The sequence below is a fragment of the Chrysemys picta genome, chromosome 2 (genome assembly GCF_011386835.1).
Source record: "Chrysemys picta bellii isolate R12L10 chromosome 2, ASM1138683v2, whole genome shotgun sequence".
Taxonomy (NCBI): domain Eukaryota; kingdom Metazoa; phylum Chordata; order Testudines; family Emydidae; genus Chrysemys; species Chrysemys picta.
In genome coordinates, this window is record NC_088792.1 from 103,454,081 (window position 1) to 103,471,363 (window position 17,283).

The following is a 17,283-nucleotide window of genomic DNA, read 5'->3' on the forward strand; positions in this document are numbered from 1 at the left end:
TTAATTCCTGGATTCTGCATGCATTTTGAAACATCCAGTCCAATCCAATGGAGTTAAGGAGAGAACAGGCAGAGCCAGTCCTTTGAATGGCTGAGAGTGTGAGAGGAGGAGTTTCCAAATAAATGCCTCTCTTTGTCCTTATCATTCTTTCCATCCTTTCCTTACAGGTGATAGAACCAAAGAACCATGGTCAAGAGAGGACTGAGTTGAGAACTGCACACATCTGACAGAAGGTGTCAGAGAAACCTGGGGCTGTAGTAATGGATCTGAAAATTAGATACTGCAATGGAGATACCTATCACTTTATTCTTTGCCATTTTGCTTCTGGTAGGCGCATCATAATTATGTCGGTGTGCAATATTCGTTTCTAGGATAAGGCCAAATATATTTTTTTCTATACTCATTTAAGGCAGTGGTAAAAATCACTGCAGCTTTTCTTTTGCAGCTGAGATTTTTCAGGGTGAATAGAGTTAAGACAACACTGAGTACATCTGAAAATCTTATACGTAAAGGGCATCTTCATTTCCCAGAACAGACGTCCACAGATGACATTACTTTAAACACTGAAGCAGGAAAAGCATTCATTTGACATTTGGACCTACTGATTGCAACTGAAAAAGAACATTGTCCACATTTGTTTAATGTGAGAATGGGCACCAAATTATATAAAAGGCAAAAAGTATATGATAAGGCATTGTACTGTGAAATGCATCAAGTGACAATTACATCCTCAGCACTTGACCATTTTATTCAAAACTACTGGGCATGTGTAATAAAGTAATTGTTGCCAAGAGAGTGAACAGAGAGCTGCCAAATTAATTAGAAACCTTTAAGAGAATATTCAGAAATAGTTTAGCTATCTAAGAACCCAGTCTCTCAAGATGCTGAGTCTTGATTGAGCAAAGTACTTAAGAATGTGCTTAAATGAAAGCATGTGTGTAGTCCTATTGATTTCAAGAGAACTACATACACCTCTACCCCGATCTAACGCTGTCCTCAGGAGCCAAAAAATCTTACCACATTATAGATGAAACCATGTTCTATCGAACTTGCTTTGATTTGCCGGAACACGCAGCCCCACCCCCCTGGAGCGCTGCTTTACTGCTTTATATCCGAATTCATGTTATATCTGGGTAGAGGTGTACTTAGTTGAAATTAAGCACATGCTCAAATGCTTTGCTGCGTTGGGACCAGAATTCTCTGGATTGAGTCATTATGTTGCTAGTGTGTGAGTAGGGACAGTAACATAGGACCAATATGCATGGGACTACAATTCTAGAATTAGATATTTTGCATTCAGTTAAATAGCATACTGTACACAGCCTGCCTCTCTTAATTGTCATTGGAAAATAATTTATGCATCAGTTTTTCAGAGTATCATTTCTTAATTTACTCTAATGTCAAAGAGTAGCTGAATCTGTGAAGGCATCAGGAGCCCAGCCTCTCTCTGACGGGCTCAACTAGGGGAATGAGCCAACTCGGCTCCACCTGGGAATAATTAACTCATTGAGTAACTGGGAGGTAGTTAATTAGGCTAGGAAGCACCTGGGCATGATAAAAGGCTACAGATCTCAGTTAGAAGGAGAATTCTGAGAAAAAAGGAAGCTCTAGACCAGGGGAGATCCCAGGGATCTGAGCCAGACAGACAGTATGGTTCCCAGGGCAGGAAGTCTGGATTAAGAAGAATGCAAGAGTATGTCTACGCTACAAAATTAGGTCAATTTTATAGAAGTCGATTTTTATAAATTGATTTTATAAAGTTGATTGCGTATGTCCACACTAAGCGCATTAAGTCAGCAGAGTGTATCCTCACTACCGTGGCTAGCATCGACTTATGGAGTGTTGCACTGTGGGTAGCTATCCCACAGTTCCCGCAGTCTCTGCTGCCCATTGGAATTCTGGGTTAAGCTCCCAGTGCCTGATGGGGCAAAAACATTGTCGCGGGTGGTTTTGCGTACATGTCGTCATTCTCCCTTCCCTCCCTTCCTCCCTCCTTCCTTTGTGAAAGCAATGGCAGACAATTATTTTGCGCCAGACACCAGGACAATTAGAAGAGCACAGCAAGGCTGCGCATCAGAGAGGCTTTAAAAACCAGTTTCATGACTGGCCAGGCTTCGGTGTGAAAGTTGTGTGTGTTTCTCCTTGATGCAAACCCGCCCCTTTTTGTTGATTTTAATTCCCTGTAAGCCAACCACCCTCCCCCCTTCAAAATAAAGTAACTATTGTTTTGAAACCATGCATTCTTTCTTTATTAATTAAAAAAAAAGAGAGATAATGGACAAGGTAGCCTGGGTGGGGTGGGAAAGGAGGGAAGGACAAGGTCACATTGCTTATTGTAGCCACACTAAAAATCAAACTGTTTGAATGACAGCCTTCTGTTGCTTGGGCCATCCTCTGCAGTGGAGTGGCTGGGTGCCTGGAGCCTTCCCCCGCCACGTTCTTGGGCATCTGGGTAAAGAGTCTTTGGAACATGGGGAGGAGTGTAGGCGGTTATACAGTGGATGCAGTGGGTGTCTGTGCTCTTCTTGGCTTTCCTGCAGCTCCAACAGATGCTTCATCATGTCCGTTTGTTCCCCCAACAGATGCTTCATCATGTCTGTTTGCTCCCCCATTAGCCTCAGCATTGCGTCCTGCCTCCACTCTTTGCGCTCACTTAATTCTTTCCTGGCCTCTGCCACTGAATGCCTCCATGCATTAAGCTGTGCCCTATCAGTGCGGGAGGACTGCATGAGCTCGGAAAACATGTCATCGCGAGTGTGGTTTTTTTTCGCCTTCTAATCTGTGATAACCTCAGAGATGGAGATGATATGGGGAGCGTAGAAACATTCTACGCTCTACGATTCTGGGGGGACTGCATGGTCACCTGTGCTGCTGAGTTCACCACGCTGATCAAACAGGAAATGAAATTCAAAAGTTCCCGGGGCTTTTCCTGTGTACCTGGCTACTGCATTGGAGTTCAAAGTGCTGTCCAGAGCAGTCACAATGGAGCACTCTGGGATAGGTCCTGGAGACTAATACTGTCGATTTGCGTCCGCACTACCCCAAATTTGACCCAGCAAAGTTGATTTTATCGCTACTCCCCTCGCCACGGAGGAATATAGAAGTCGATTTTAAGAGCCCTTTAGGTCGACGGAACGGGGTTGGTTGTGTGGACGCATTCATTTTTAAATCGACCTAATGCGGCTAAATTCAACCTAACCCTGTAGTGTAGACGAGGCCCAAGTTCCTAAGTCAGAGAGTCTCCTAGGGTGCCTACCAGGCCAGGTGACCTGGAAGAAGAGCTTCAGAAAAGGGGAGGATTCTAGTGAGATAGCTACAATGTGCCCACCCTAGTATTTGGAGGAATGCTTGAGAGACCTCCACAGATCCCAACATCAGAGGAAGACTCCACTCAGGTAGCATCAGAAGTCCTGAGGTCAGAGCATCTAGATGAAGCATCTGGATGAAATCAAGACATGCAATAGACAGACTGGGACTGAGTCCCTCAGCCAAGAAGTTGAGATAGAAAGTGTCATATATGCCTGTGGGGGACTTTCTATTAAATAAAAGAGACTCTCTGGGGAGGGAGCTCTTTAATACCCAAAGCTGGTCTGTTTATACTTTGCTTGGAGGGAAATCAAAGCAGGACTTACCTGCAGTTCCAGATCTGACCACATAGAGGCATGCCAGGGTGACTTTCACACCAGAGTCTAATCATGTTAGCAAACTTCTTTGGTTTCATTTTTATAATTAGAGCAACTTTGTGCATCAGGGCCTTCTTTTTTTTTTTTTTTTAAGGACTGAATGGGAGTGGGAGGGGAGATAGGCTAGCCCAGCAAGAAATTCCAGACTACCCAGTACTGATCTATGAAATGCATAGTGCAGCTAGCTCCAGTGTCTTGATTTGTACTGGTTTAGAGACTGCCAAAGAAAAAACTGGACTCTGTCGAGTGCCTGAGACCAGTCCAACTACCATTGAAGTCAACAGGAATTGTTCAATTGACTTCAATGGTAATTGGATCAAGCCCTAAGAAATGTTTTAGCACTTCTCCCTAGGCTTCTCCATGCCTCTCTTGAAGCCCTTCAGATTCTCTATCCAGGGCTGGCCTTACCATGAGGTGAACTGAGGCGGCTGCCTCAGGTGCCAGACTTTGTGTGAGTTGGGGGGGAGGGGGGGCACTAGGACCCAGAGTGTAGAAAATTGTGTAGTATTATCTCTACTTCAGATGCACGGAGATGGTGGAGTTCTGTGCTGGAGGAAGGAGGGCACAAGAGACATAACAGGCAGGCAGGAGAAAAGGTAAGAGGGAATAACAGAAAGCAGCAGGAGCTGCAGGGAGAGAGAGGAGGAGGAGCCTCTTATGTACCTCTCTAGCACCCCCAGGAGCCTGGACTGATTAACACCAGCTTCTCAGGGAGCAATTGAGTGTTGAGAGCTATAGCGGGCACAGAACAGCAGTCATGAGTGGCCCGTCTGGGACAGCATTCAGAAAAAGAAAGAAAGCAAAAGAAGCTTTTTTATCTAAGCAGGAAGGAGCTCTCCTGAGATACATAGACACAAATGTTCATGATGAGCCTTCCAGCCCCAGTAAGGATGTGAGTCGTGAGGAGATGCCTGATCTTCCAGTTAGTCAGAGTGCAGGTGACCTGGCAGCTACTGCAGCATCCATATCTCCGTCTCAAATGGATGCAACTATGCACATTCCTGAAGAAAAGTGTAGATCAGAGAAGAGTGTGGTGGAGGTACAAGAAACAGCTTCTTCTGAGTTCAGTTCCTTAAGTCTAGATGATCCAGGACTGTGGACCCACTTGAGCAGTAGCCTGAGGGACTTCCTTGTACTGCATGGGCCACAGCGAGTGAAAAACTTCATGTTCCCCAAAGACAATGAAAATAGAAGCTTCCATCCAACACAATACTGGCATGAAATCCCCAATGGTGACAATGTGGAGAGGCCATGGCTTATGTACTCAAAAACCCAGAATGCTGCGTACTGTTTTTGTTGCAAACTCTTCCAGTCTAATGTTCCAGCCACATTGGATTCTACAGGAACAAAGGACTGGAGAAATCTGGCTAGAAATCTGGCATGCCATGAGAAGGCAGCAAATCAGCAGAGAGCATTCCATAGCTGGAAAGAGCTTGAGATGAGACTAAGATTAAAGGCCATCAGGGATGATCAGCATCAAGAGAAGATTGCATCAGAGTCTCTTTACTGGCAAAATGTTCTGAAAAGGCTCATTACCATTGTGAGAGTGCTTGCTACCCAAAACCTAGCACCGCGTGGCAATTCAGATCAGCTGTATGTGACAAACAATGGAAACTTCCTTAAAATTGTGGAGCTGATGGCTGAGTTTGATGCTGTATTCCAGGAGCATCTAAGAAGAGTCACCATCCAACAAATGAACACACTCCACTACCTTGGAAAAACAATTCAAAATGAGATCATACAGTTACTGGCAACAAAAGTCAAACAGAAGATTGTGGCAGATCTGAAGTCAGCAAGATATTACTCTGTTATTCTGGACTGCACACCTGACATCAGCCATACGGAACAAATGACTTTAATGGTGCGTTTTGTAACAACAACAGAACCTAGTGAAAATGTCCCTGCAATGGTGACTGTCAGAGTATTTTCTAGAATGTATTGACATTGATGATACTACGGGAGCTGGTATGACAAATGTGCTTCTTAAAAAGCTGGAAGATACGGGAATTGCGATAGCTGACATGAGAGGTCAGGGCTACAATAATGGTGCCAACATGAGAGGAAAGAACAGAGGAGTGCAGACATAGATCTGAGAGTTAAACCCTCGAGCTTTCTTTTTTTTTTTTTTATCCCATTCAGTTCTCATTCATTGAACTTGGTGGTCAGTGATGCAGCATCAGCTTCTAGTGAGGCTGCTGAATTTTTTAATGTCATTCAAAGCATCTATGTATTTTTCTCTGCATCGACTCATCAATGGCAAATTTTGAAGCAACGTCTGGGAACATCCTCTCTGACACTGAAACCACTGAGTGCCACACCATGGGAAAGTCGAGTGGAGGCGATAGGGTGACCAGATCGCAAGAGTGAAATATCAGGACACATTGGTTGAGCAGAGGGGGGAGAGAGGGGAACGACGAAAACGACAGACTCAGGTGCACAGAGCCATGAGAGGGGGCCCTAGGAAGCTGCGAGGAGGGTTGTATGGCCCCTGCTGCAGCCCGCACCACAAGCCACAGGGCAAGGACTCATGGCTCCAGCTCCAGCCCCCAGTAGAAGCCACAGGGCCAGGGACTCAGGGCTCCGGCTCCAGACCCCGGCTGAAGCTGCAGGACAGGGGCGCAGGATTCTGGTTGCAAAGTCAGATCCAGTTGCAGGGGGTAGGGGAGTGAAGGGTCCCGGTTCTAGCTCTGGGTCCAGCCGCAGTCACAGAGGGGAGGCCCCCAGTCCTGCCTTCAGCCCCAGCTTCAGTCACTGACAGCTGAAGCAAACTACATCACAAAGGTCTGGAATCAGTGAGTCTAAATTATAGACTTAATCGTAATACATATTTAAACATACAGATTTATTTGTACACTAAACAAACAACAGGGGTAAAGGGCCGGGTTTTTTTATTCAGTCAATAAATCAACTTCCCAATTTGCATATCTCTCAGATATGCCAGAAGTCTAGTACTTTTTGGCTGACTTTGCCATAGCCATAACTTGCTTCTGGGCAATCACAAAGCTGTAGAAATCCTTGCAACTCATCTAGAAATTCATTTTGACAAGGGTTTCACTGCACATCAAGTCTATACTGCTTCGATTCCGGACATCAGTCCATGCACCTTTCATGATTGAAAATACACGTTCTGTGTATGCATTGCTTACGGCTATACTGAGCACGTATGACACCAGCTTTGCCATGTTCGGGAATTCAGTGCTACTGTCCTTGTTTCTCAGCACTTGAGACCAGAGTTCCCCAACTGAATAGTTTCCAGGCTCCAACTTGGAGTTGATGTCTTTAATGATACAGTACTCATCATAGAGCTGATCAAGATCCACTGTTTTCTGAAGGTTTACAGCTGTCACGGCTGCAGACAGATCCTTGAATTCGAATACCCTATTAACTTTGATGTTCAAGCACTGGGTATTGAACAAGTAGCCAGCTGCTGAAAAATCAAACCATTTCTCCAAATATAGGATCAACACATCGTAAAAGTTCAGGAAGTCTTTCTGGAGACATGTAGCAGTGACAGGCAGCATCTCAGTTAATGCACTTTCAACTTTGGAGCCAAAGAATTTGTCATTTTTCCGTTGCTGAAGTTTAATTCTCAGAGTATTCATTATGGCATACAGTTCACATGCTGTCATACTCTCATTTTCCAAACAGAGCGCAGTATCATTGAAGATTTTCAGGACATTCTGGAGGAAAAACAGATGAACCTCAACTTTGCTAGGCCCCTCACCTTGTTCACCGTTTTCCCTGTCCGAGAACAGCATCCATAGAAATTTTGGACACTTCTCACTGCCCAGAGAAACAAAGTAGCACTTAACAGCCTGCCACATATTTACAAGCCTGTTTACAGCTGGGAAAAGACTCAACCAGCGCGTCGGAACATGGCACAGTAAAGTGTCATACTCCATATCCACAAAGTCAAACATATCCTTCAGTGCTGCTACTCTCTTAGCAGAACTGCTGAAATGATTGAACATCTTAATCACCAGAGTCTCAATGTCAACTTGTAGGGTATTGCTACCATGTTTCATGGCATTGTGCACAATATGGGCAGGGCAGTTTGCTGGCTAGATATTTTCATTTTGTTTTTTTAAATTCTGGTACACTGATTGTCGCTTTCCATAATTCACATTTGCAATATCAGCACAGTAGGAAGACACTTTGTTTAGGTCTAGTTTGTGTGTCACAAGTTTTTCAAGTAATGTGTTGCTTATTCAAACACAACAATGAGTCTGGCAGCACCTTAAAGACTAACAGATTGTTGCTTATTGCCTCTGTGGTCTCTTCACTTTGCTCATAGAAGTCTAACAGTTTATCTTGGACCCCATGTTCAGGTGTCCAGTATCTCAGTGATAAGGGGAAAGTTTTCACATTGCCCTTGTTAGATGCATCTGTGGCAACTGAGAAATAGGGGCCATCTGGCTTGCTGAGGTCTTTTAAAATTCTGTTGAGAGCGGTGACAGCACATTTTTGACCAATGCCTCCGCCTTAGTCCAGCCACAGCTGACGTGCTTTGCAATCGTTGAATCTGGATAGAAGGTAGGTGCCAGTTTAATTTTACAGTCATACGAGCGATAGGAGTGTTGATGGACTACTGTGTGGTAAACTTGAGTTAGCTCAACAGTGATAACCTTGTTATTGAAGGATTCATTTGGCTTGCTGAAAAAATATGAGACCATGGTATTGCTCTTGTGAGTCTGGGTGTTTTGTCCATGATTTTTTGATTCAGCATGATGCTTAACATCAGACTGCCATGGCAAATGGTAAATTCCTTCCTGCATGCTTTACAAAAGGCTTTTGAATCACACACATAGGATTTCCGAATCCAGGTGTAAGTGGTTTCCCATTCTGTCCTGTATCTGCACTGTTTTGTTTTTTGGTAGTTGGCTCCTCCCTTGCCGTTGCCATTTCAGGTGGGGTTTTTGGCTGAAGACCATTAGCTAGATAGCTAGCCACTGAAAAGAACTGCGCAGTCTCGGTGCTTCTTACGTGTTATTACGTGCCCACTGTAGTTTGTCCTACGGTATGCACTGTGGTTCAGAACTGTACACTACCATACATTTGCGGTACACCGGAAACAACCTGAAAAAACAAAAATGCCAATAGATAACCAATCACAATCAGGTTTAATGGGACATTCCCAATCAACTAATTTTCTATTTCACTACCAAATGTAAAATTTTACCTGAATATCGGGACCATGGCATCCCGACTGTACATCAAGCAGATGTATGCTGCCAGGTGCAATCCCTGCTTGCTAATGTGGGTAAGTGAACTGGGCAGCAGCCTAGCAGTGCTCAGCCCCAGCCTGCCCTGTGTAGAATCAGCATGTGCAGAGGCGGATAGTGTAGACAAGCCCTCAGAGCCCTCCCCATCTAGTGCCCCATCCATGGCTGCAGGGGTATTGATCCTAGAAGTCACAGATCAGCTACATGCCATTGTAGGCATCCTTCTGCTTCATACATTCCTCTCTACCCATAACATTTAATTGACATTGCTCACTGTGTTTTGCCTGTCAGTTTTGATCAAGCCCATCTAAAGAGGGGATGCATGTTTAAAATATCGCAGCATAAATAATTTGAATCAAATACAGGTTTGCATTAAAGCTTTGGTGTGTTATTTGTGGCTAAAGTTATTTTAAATCTTCAAAATTTGCCATCATGAAGTGGGATGCCATATACTGGTCAGAATAATCATTGACTCTGAATGCAAATCATCCTTTCCATACCAATGTTTGTCTCGCCTATGTGTGTGTGAGTGGATGGTTTTTACAAGACTTTATGACACCCACCCCCCACCCCCCCGAGCCAGACTCTGAGTCCAGTCGGGAGAGGGACCCCCCCGCCCCGGTGCCGCTTCCCCTGCCGGGCCGCTGGGCTGTAGGGCCAGCAGTGACCCTGGCTGCTGGCTGCGAGTGAGCAGGAGCGGGTGGAGGGCCAGGGGCAGCGGACCCACCCGGCCACACCATTAATTGCAGTGTAAACATTCTGGCTCAGGTTGTAGCCTGAGCTCTGTGAGCCCCATACCTCACAGAGCCCAGGCTTCAGCCCAAGCCTGAATGTCTACACCACAGTTAAACAGCCCCTTAGCCCGAACCCTGTGAGCCCAAGTCAGCTGGCCTGGGCCAGATACAGGTGTCTAATTGCAATGTAGACATACCCTGAAGTGTGGCCACAGCATGTGGAATACAGGCGTTTTGTACCCTCTTCTGCACTGTGAGCATGTTGCAGCTATTTTTTAATCATTATGAGGCTTTGTTGCATAGAGTTACCATACGTCCGGATTTTCCCGGACATGTCCGGCTTTTTGGGCCTTAAATCCCCGTCCGGGAGGAAATCCCCAAAAAGCCGGACATGTCTGGGAAAATAGGGAGGGAGGGCCCGGCGGTGCAGGGCCGGGGCCAGCAGTGCTCGGACGGGGGCCAGGGCCGGCAGTGCTCAGACGGGGCCGGGGCCGGCAGTGCTCGGTCGGGGACGGCGGTGCTTGGACGGGGCCGGGGCTGGGGCCAGCGATGCTCGGCCGGGGGGCAGGGACGGGGCTGGCGACAGGGCCGGCAGTACTCAGCCGGGGACGGGACGGGGTCGGGGACAGCGGTGCTTGGCCGGGGCCGGGGACGGGGCCAGCGATGCTCGGCCGGGGGGCAGGGACGGGGCTGGGGACGGGGCCGGCAGTACTCAGCCGGGGACGGGACAGGGTCGGGGACGGCAGTGCTCGGATGGGGACGGGGACAGGGACGGCGGTGCTTGGCCGGGGCCGGGGCCAGCAGTGCTCGGCCGGGGGGCGGGGGCGGGGACGGAGCTGGGGACGGGGCTGGCACTGCTCAGCCGGGACGGGGACGGTGGTGCTCGGCCAGGGACGGGGACGGCGGTGCTCAGCCGGGGCCGGCAGTGCTCGGCCGGGGCTGGGACGGGGACAGCGGTGCTCAGCCGAGGACAGGGACGGCAGTGCTCGGCCGGGGGCTGGGCCGGAGGCCAGCGCCCCAGGGCCCAAACCAAGCCGGGCGGGAGACACCGGGGCCAGAGCCTCTTGGCCTGGGCTGGCCGGCCGGCCGCCAGAGGGAACCGCTCGGCCGCGCCACACCCTGCCCCAGCCCCAGCTTACCTGCTGCCTCCCTGTTTCAGGCTTCCCGCAAATATTTGATTCACGGGAAGCAGGGGAGGGGGAGGAGCGTTCAGGGGAGGGGGCAGAGTTGGGGTGGAGCCGGGGCCCCGTGGAGTGTCCTCCTTTTTTAAAACTAAAATATGGTAACCCTATTGTTGCACCATGTGTTCACTTGTAATCAGTAAGTTTGAATACAGAATGTGGGATCAGTCCTGCAGTCTGTAGTAAGGGAAAACATCCAAGCTTTATTTTGATTAGACTAGTTATCTTGTCTGTGCCATGGGCTAGATAGATTGTGGCTTCCAAGCCCCTGCCTTGCATGCAGTGGTGGTGAAAAGCACTACCTCAGAAGGCACACTCTCTCCAGTACTGCTCCTTGAGCATGGCATGTGTATGGTGCCCTTTGCACAAGCCCACATTGATTTACCAGCAACTTCTTCGTGGGGGGGGGGGCAGAACAAGAGGTCACCCCAAGCTGGGGCAGATTGGCAAGAGCAAGATAGGTAAAGGCCAGGCTTACCCCTTTTTCTAAAGTGTTGCAGCCCCCAGCTGGGAGGAGCGGGGGGGAGGGGTCTCCCCCGAGCCCACCCTGCTCCCTTTTCCGCAGCTGTTCGGAATCGAAGTCACTTCGCCCCGCACCCTCCCTGGGAGTCCCCCCTTTGGCTGCCAGGTTTCATACCTGCTTGGCCATTCCCCCACTGGGTAGCCATCCAAAATATAGGGGAAACTGAGGCACACAGGATTAATCAAAATCTTTCAGCACATTTGTCACAACTTGAGCCTCCGTCCCCCCAACCCTGCTGGACAGTCACCCTCCTTGGCTTATTTCTTTCCTCCCCTATTTTTTATTTTATTTTCACACACCCCCTCCCCAATCACTCAATGTCCCCACCCCCGTCCCCATCCCCACCCCCCCCTCTTGTGGAGGAAGGCCCCACTGGCGCCTTCATAGAATCATAGAATCATAGATTATAGGACTGGAAGGGACCTCGAGAGGTCATCGAGTCCAGTCCCCTGCCCGCATGGCAGGACCAAATACTGTCTAGACCATCCCTGATAGACATTTATCTAACCTACTCTTAAATATCTCCAGAGACGGAGATTCCACAACCTCCCTAGGCAATTTATTCCAGTGTTTATCCACCCTGACAGTTAGGAACTTTTTCCTAATGTCCAACCTAGACCTCCCTTGCTGCAGTTTAAACCCATTGTTTCTGGTTCTATCCTTAGAGGCTAAGGTGAACAAGTTCTCTCCCTCCTCCTCATGACACCCTTTTAGATACCTGTAAACTGCTATCATGTCCCCTCTCAGTCTTCTCTTCTCCAAACTAAACAAACCCAGTTCTTTCAGCCTTCCTTCATAGGTCATGTTCTCAAGACCTTTAATCATTCTTGTTGCTCTTCTTTGGACCCTTTCCAATTTCTCCACATCTTTTTTAAAATGCGGCGCCCAGAACTGGACACAATACTCCAGCTGAGGCCTAACCAGAGCAGAGTAGAGCGGAAGAATGACTTCTCGTGTCTTGCTCACAACACACCTGTTAATGCATCCCAGAATCATGTTTGCTTTTTTTGCAACAGCATCACACTGTTGACTCATATTTAGCTTGTGGTCCACTATAACCCCTAGATCCCTTTCTGCCGTACTCCTTCCTAGACAGTCTTTTCCCATTCTGTATGTGTGAAATTGATTTTTCCTTCCTAAGTGGAGCACTTTGCATTTGTCTTTGTTAAACTTCATCCTGTTTAACTCAGACCATTTCTCCAATTTGTCCAGATCATTTTGAATTATGACCCTGTCCTCCAAAGTAGTTGCAATCCCTCCCAGTTTGGTATCATCCGCAAACTTAATAAGCGTACTTTCTATGCCAATATCTAAGTCGTTGATGAAGATATTGAACAGAGCCGGTCCCAAAACAGACCCCTGCGGAACCCCACTCGTTACGCCTTTCCAGCAGGATTGGGAACCATTAATAACAACTCTCTGAGTACGGTTATCCAGCCAGTTATGCACCCACCTTATAGTAGCCCCATCTAATTTGTATTTGCCTAGTTTATCGATAAGAATATCATGCGAGACCGTATCAAATGCCTTACTAAAGTCTAGGTATACCACATCCACCGCTTCACCCTTATCCACAAGGCTCGTTATTCTATCAAAGAAAGCTATCAGATTGGTTTGACATGATTTGTTCTTCACAAATCCATGCTGGCTGTTCCCTATCACCTTACCACCTTCCAAGTGTTTGCAGATGATTTCCTTAATTACTTGCTCCATTATCTTCCCTGGCACAGAAGTTAAACTAACTGGTCTGTAGTTACCTGGGTTGTTTTTATTTCCCTTTTTATAGATGGGCACTATATTTGCCCTTTTCCAGTCTTCTGGAATCTCTCCCGTCTCCCATGACTTTCCAAAGATAATAGCTAGAGGCTCAGATACCTCCTCTATTAGCTCCTTGAGTATTCTAGGATGCATTTCATCAGGCCCGGGTGACTTGCAGGCATCTAACTTTTCTAAGTGATTTTTAACTTGTTCTTTTTTTATTTTATCCGCTAAACCTACCCCCTTCCCATTAGCATTCACTATGTTAGGCATTGCTTCAGACTTCTCGGTGAAGACCGAAACAAAGAAGTCATTAAGCATCTCTGCCATTTCCAAGTTTCCTGTTACTGTTTCTCCCTCTTCACTAAGCAGTGGGCCTACCCTGTCTTTGGTCTTCCTCTTGCTTCTAATGTATTGATAAAAAGTCTTCTTGTTTCCTTTTATTCCTGTAGCTAGTTTGAGCTCATTTTGGGCCTTTGCCTTTCTAATCTTGCCCCTGCATTCCTGTGTTGTTTGCCTATATTCATCCTTTGTAATCTGTCCTAGTTTCCATTTTTTATATGACTCCTTTTTATTTTTTAGATCGTGCAAGATCTCATGGTTAAGCCAAGGTGGTCTTTTGCCACATTTTCTATCTTTCCTAACCAGCGGAATAGCTTGCTTTTGGGCCCTTAATAGTGTCCCTTTGAAAAACTGCCAACTCTCCTCAGTTGTTTTTCCCCTCAGTCTTGATTCCCATGGGACCTTACCTATCAGCTCTCTGAGCTTCCCAAAATCTGCCTTCCTGAAATCCATTGTCTCTATTTTGCTGTTCTCCCTTCTACCCTTCGTTAGAATTTCAAAAAAAAGCAGCGCACAAGCGACCAGGGAGCTTTGCGAACAGGGGCTGTTCTTCCTCCACAAGAGAGGAGCTGCTTCCCAGCGGGCTCGGGGGTGTAGGAACTGTTATGCTTAGCCCCCTCCCGAAAGAACATGGTTTCCTGCCCCCGTGCCCACCAGGGCCAGCAGCCCCCTGCATCAGCAGATCAGAACGGCGGGGCTGGAGCTGCTGGAAGCCAGAGCCAGCGGCTGCGAGATGCACCTGGCGACTCTATAAAAGCCCCCCCTACCCCCAGCACCCCGCGCTTTCACTGCCTCCTGGCGGATCCCCCCACAGGCACACATACAGCCGCAGCAAAAGCAGGAGTAAGTTGATCCATTGATTGCTTACCTGGAGCAGCATGCAGCAAGCATCCAGCAGGTAGGTCCCACTCTGGCTCATAGCCTAGGGGGGTCACGTCGCTGGTGGGTCAGGTTGAGGGGGGGGGGCAGGGGACTCAGTCTCTCTGCCCACTGCTGGCGTCTACAAGTCACGCCCCCCAGCATGCAGCTGAGCTGCGGAGAATTCCTCACTGCCTGCCTCACCTCTGTGTGTGCCTCGGGCTGCTGCTGCATTCTGTAGGCTCCTGCCGGCCGGCAGGTGGGCACCAGCTGGGAGCTCAGCTGTGCAGCGCTGCCCCAGGGGCCCCGGAAGAACAAGTGAGCGGTGCCGGTGGCGCTGGCTTCCCGCGGTCCCCCAGATATCGGGACAAAGTGCGTCCCGACCATTGTAAGGTCGGGACATGGGACAAGTCCCCTAAAATCGGGACTGCCCCATCAAAATCGGGACATCTGGTCACCCTAGGAGGCGATAAAGCCTATCAAACACCAAATTGGGAAGATAGATGATGCCATAGTTGCCATTATGGAGGATAATGCTTTGACAGGAACTGTTCGTGGGAGAACAGTGCCAGAGGGAAAAGGAATCACCAGAAACATACACAACTTCAAATTTCTGTGTGGCTTAGTGTTGTGGCATGACATTGATATATCTGGAGCAATGGAACAACTGGAGAAAGCAAAGTCATACCTACAGTCTTACCGGTCAGATGAGGGATTTCAGAACGTTCTGAAGAGTGCACAGAAGTTGGCAGAGGAACTTCACACTGAAGCTATTTTCCCACCCATTCAAGAATACAAGAGTCGCCGAAGAAAAAGACATTTTGATTATGAGGCACAGGATAATCCTGTTAAGAGACCCCAAACAACAATTCAAAGTTGAATTCTTAACCAGATTGTGCTACATTGTGCAATACAGTCAGTTGAAGAACCTTTCAGGCAGCTCAAGGAACACAGCAGTATATTTGGGATGTTGTATGATATTCCAAAACTCCTCACTATACCTGAAGAAGACCTACACCAACAATGCAGGGCACTAGAGACAGTGTTGACACATGATGACCTGCGCAATATTGATGCGAGTGATTTAAGTGATGAACTGAAAGCCCTTTCAAGATACATTTCAACAGGATCAACTCCAAAGGCTATTCTGGAATATATGTGCACAAATAAGATGACCATCCTCTTTCCAAATGCTTTTGTTGCTCTGCACATACTTCTAACACTTCCTGTAACAGTTGCCAGTGGAGAATGCAGCTTCTCTAAGCTGAAGTTAATAAAAACATACCTACGCTCCACAGTGACACAAGGGAGGCTGGTCGGGCTTGCAACCATCTCAATAGAACATGAGCTGGCCCAGACTGTGGACCTTCAGCAGGAAGCAGTTCAAATCTTTGCAACCCAGAAGGCACGGAAAGCACCACACCACTTTGATTATTCAAACAGATAAAAATGCCAGTGTTTACTATGCAGACAAGAAAAGTGACATTTGCTGTTCAGGCGTTTGAAAGTTAAGTGTTACTTAAAATTTTTGAACAAGGCATTTTAAGTTGTTAGTTCTCCTTTATTGGGGCAGGTAGCAGAGCAGTACCATGAGAGAAGCAGAACAGGAAGAAGGCAGAATTGAGACCATTCAAAGTTTTGACCCAAGCAAGGGGGCACCGGGTGTCATTTGAGCTCCCCGCCTCAGGTGCCAAAATGTTGTGGGCCGGCCCTGTCTCTACCCTGCATTTACCAAGCTTTATGTCTCCCATGTTGGAGATTGCATCACAGTCCCCGTCCTCCCAGATAGTGACAAGGCCTTCTGGTGAGCTCACCAACTCCATTCCTTCATCCTCCAGTGACATTAGGCAGACCCTGAGGGGATAAATATCAGGAACTGAGGCCTTGTCTTCAGTAGTAAGAAAGGTGTTTTTAGCATGTTAGCTAATGTGTTCAAGCAATTTGTATTTTTCATGTGTTAGCTGGGAGGGATGAAACCTGGGGTGGATGTAGCTGCTCAAGGAAACTCTAACACCTGTTAAACCTATGACATGCTGTCACCACTAGGTTTTTAACATGTTGCCTGATGTATGTTAAAAACACACCTTGTTTTTTTTCTAGCATAATACAGATGGGTTAGAAAAGGTTAAAAGCTCAAGTGTATTTGTCTGAGGACAAAACTACTACAGGGGAATAGGGTGTTAATTGGGTAGCAAGTGAACACACACATAGGAAGTACAGAAAATTTGTGTTGCATTTCTGTAAATGAAAGAATGGAATATGGTAGATGGAAAGAATGCTAACCTCTGATCAGAAATTAAGACAAGATGAATTTTGCTTTTCTCTGCATAATATTTGTTAAACTGGGACTTGAAGTCATAGGTCTCCTACATGGCTGTACAGTGCATTCCCACTAGATCTTTAGCCTTATCCTTCTACTACAAAATGTTTGGGAAGTAGATCAGAAATATCCTGAAGTCAGAGCTCCAAGCTGATGCCACATTGGGCTTCATATTTGGTAGCTGTTCTGCACATTAAGATTTCAGCCACTAAAGATTAAACTTTGACATTTTATATTAGTGAGTCAAACTGAGCTGGCTACTGGTCTGTGGTATCCTGTTCTCTACTGTTCTTTCACCCATGGAGAGTGGATGTTTTTTCCACATAAAACTTAAAGCTTGATCCATATATTGTGAAATGATTGAGGCAAAAGGTGATAATTCACAGGCTGGATATCTAGCAGTATTTCTATCTAACATCTGACCTTTGTATCCATCTGCCCCAGAGAAGCATGTCTTGGAGAAAAAGAAAATGCATTCTGGATAGGGGCTTATATCATGTGACTTACCATGTAATATGATGTAATGTAACAGAAGAGGAAAATATGTGCAGGCTTATATCATACACATACATACATACATACCCTTTTGTTGTGGTAAGAATGAATCACTGGTGTTTAATAACCAATGATATAGTAAAATATCTGTGGGCAATTTAATATAA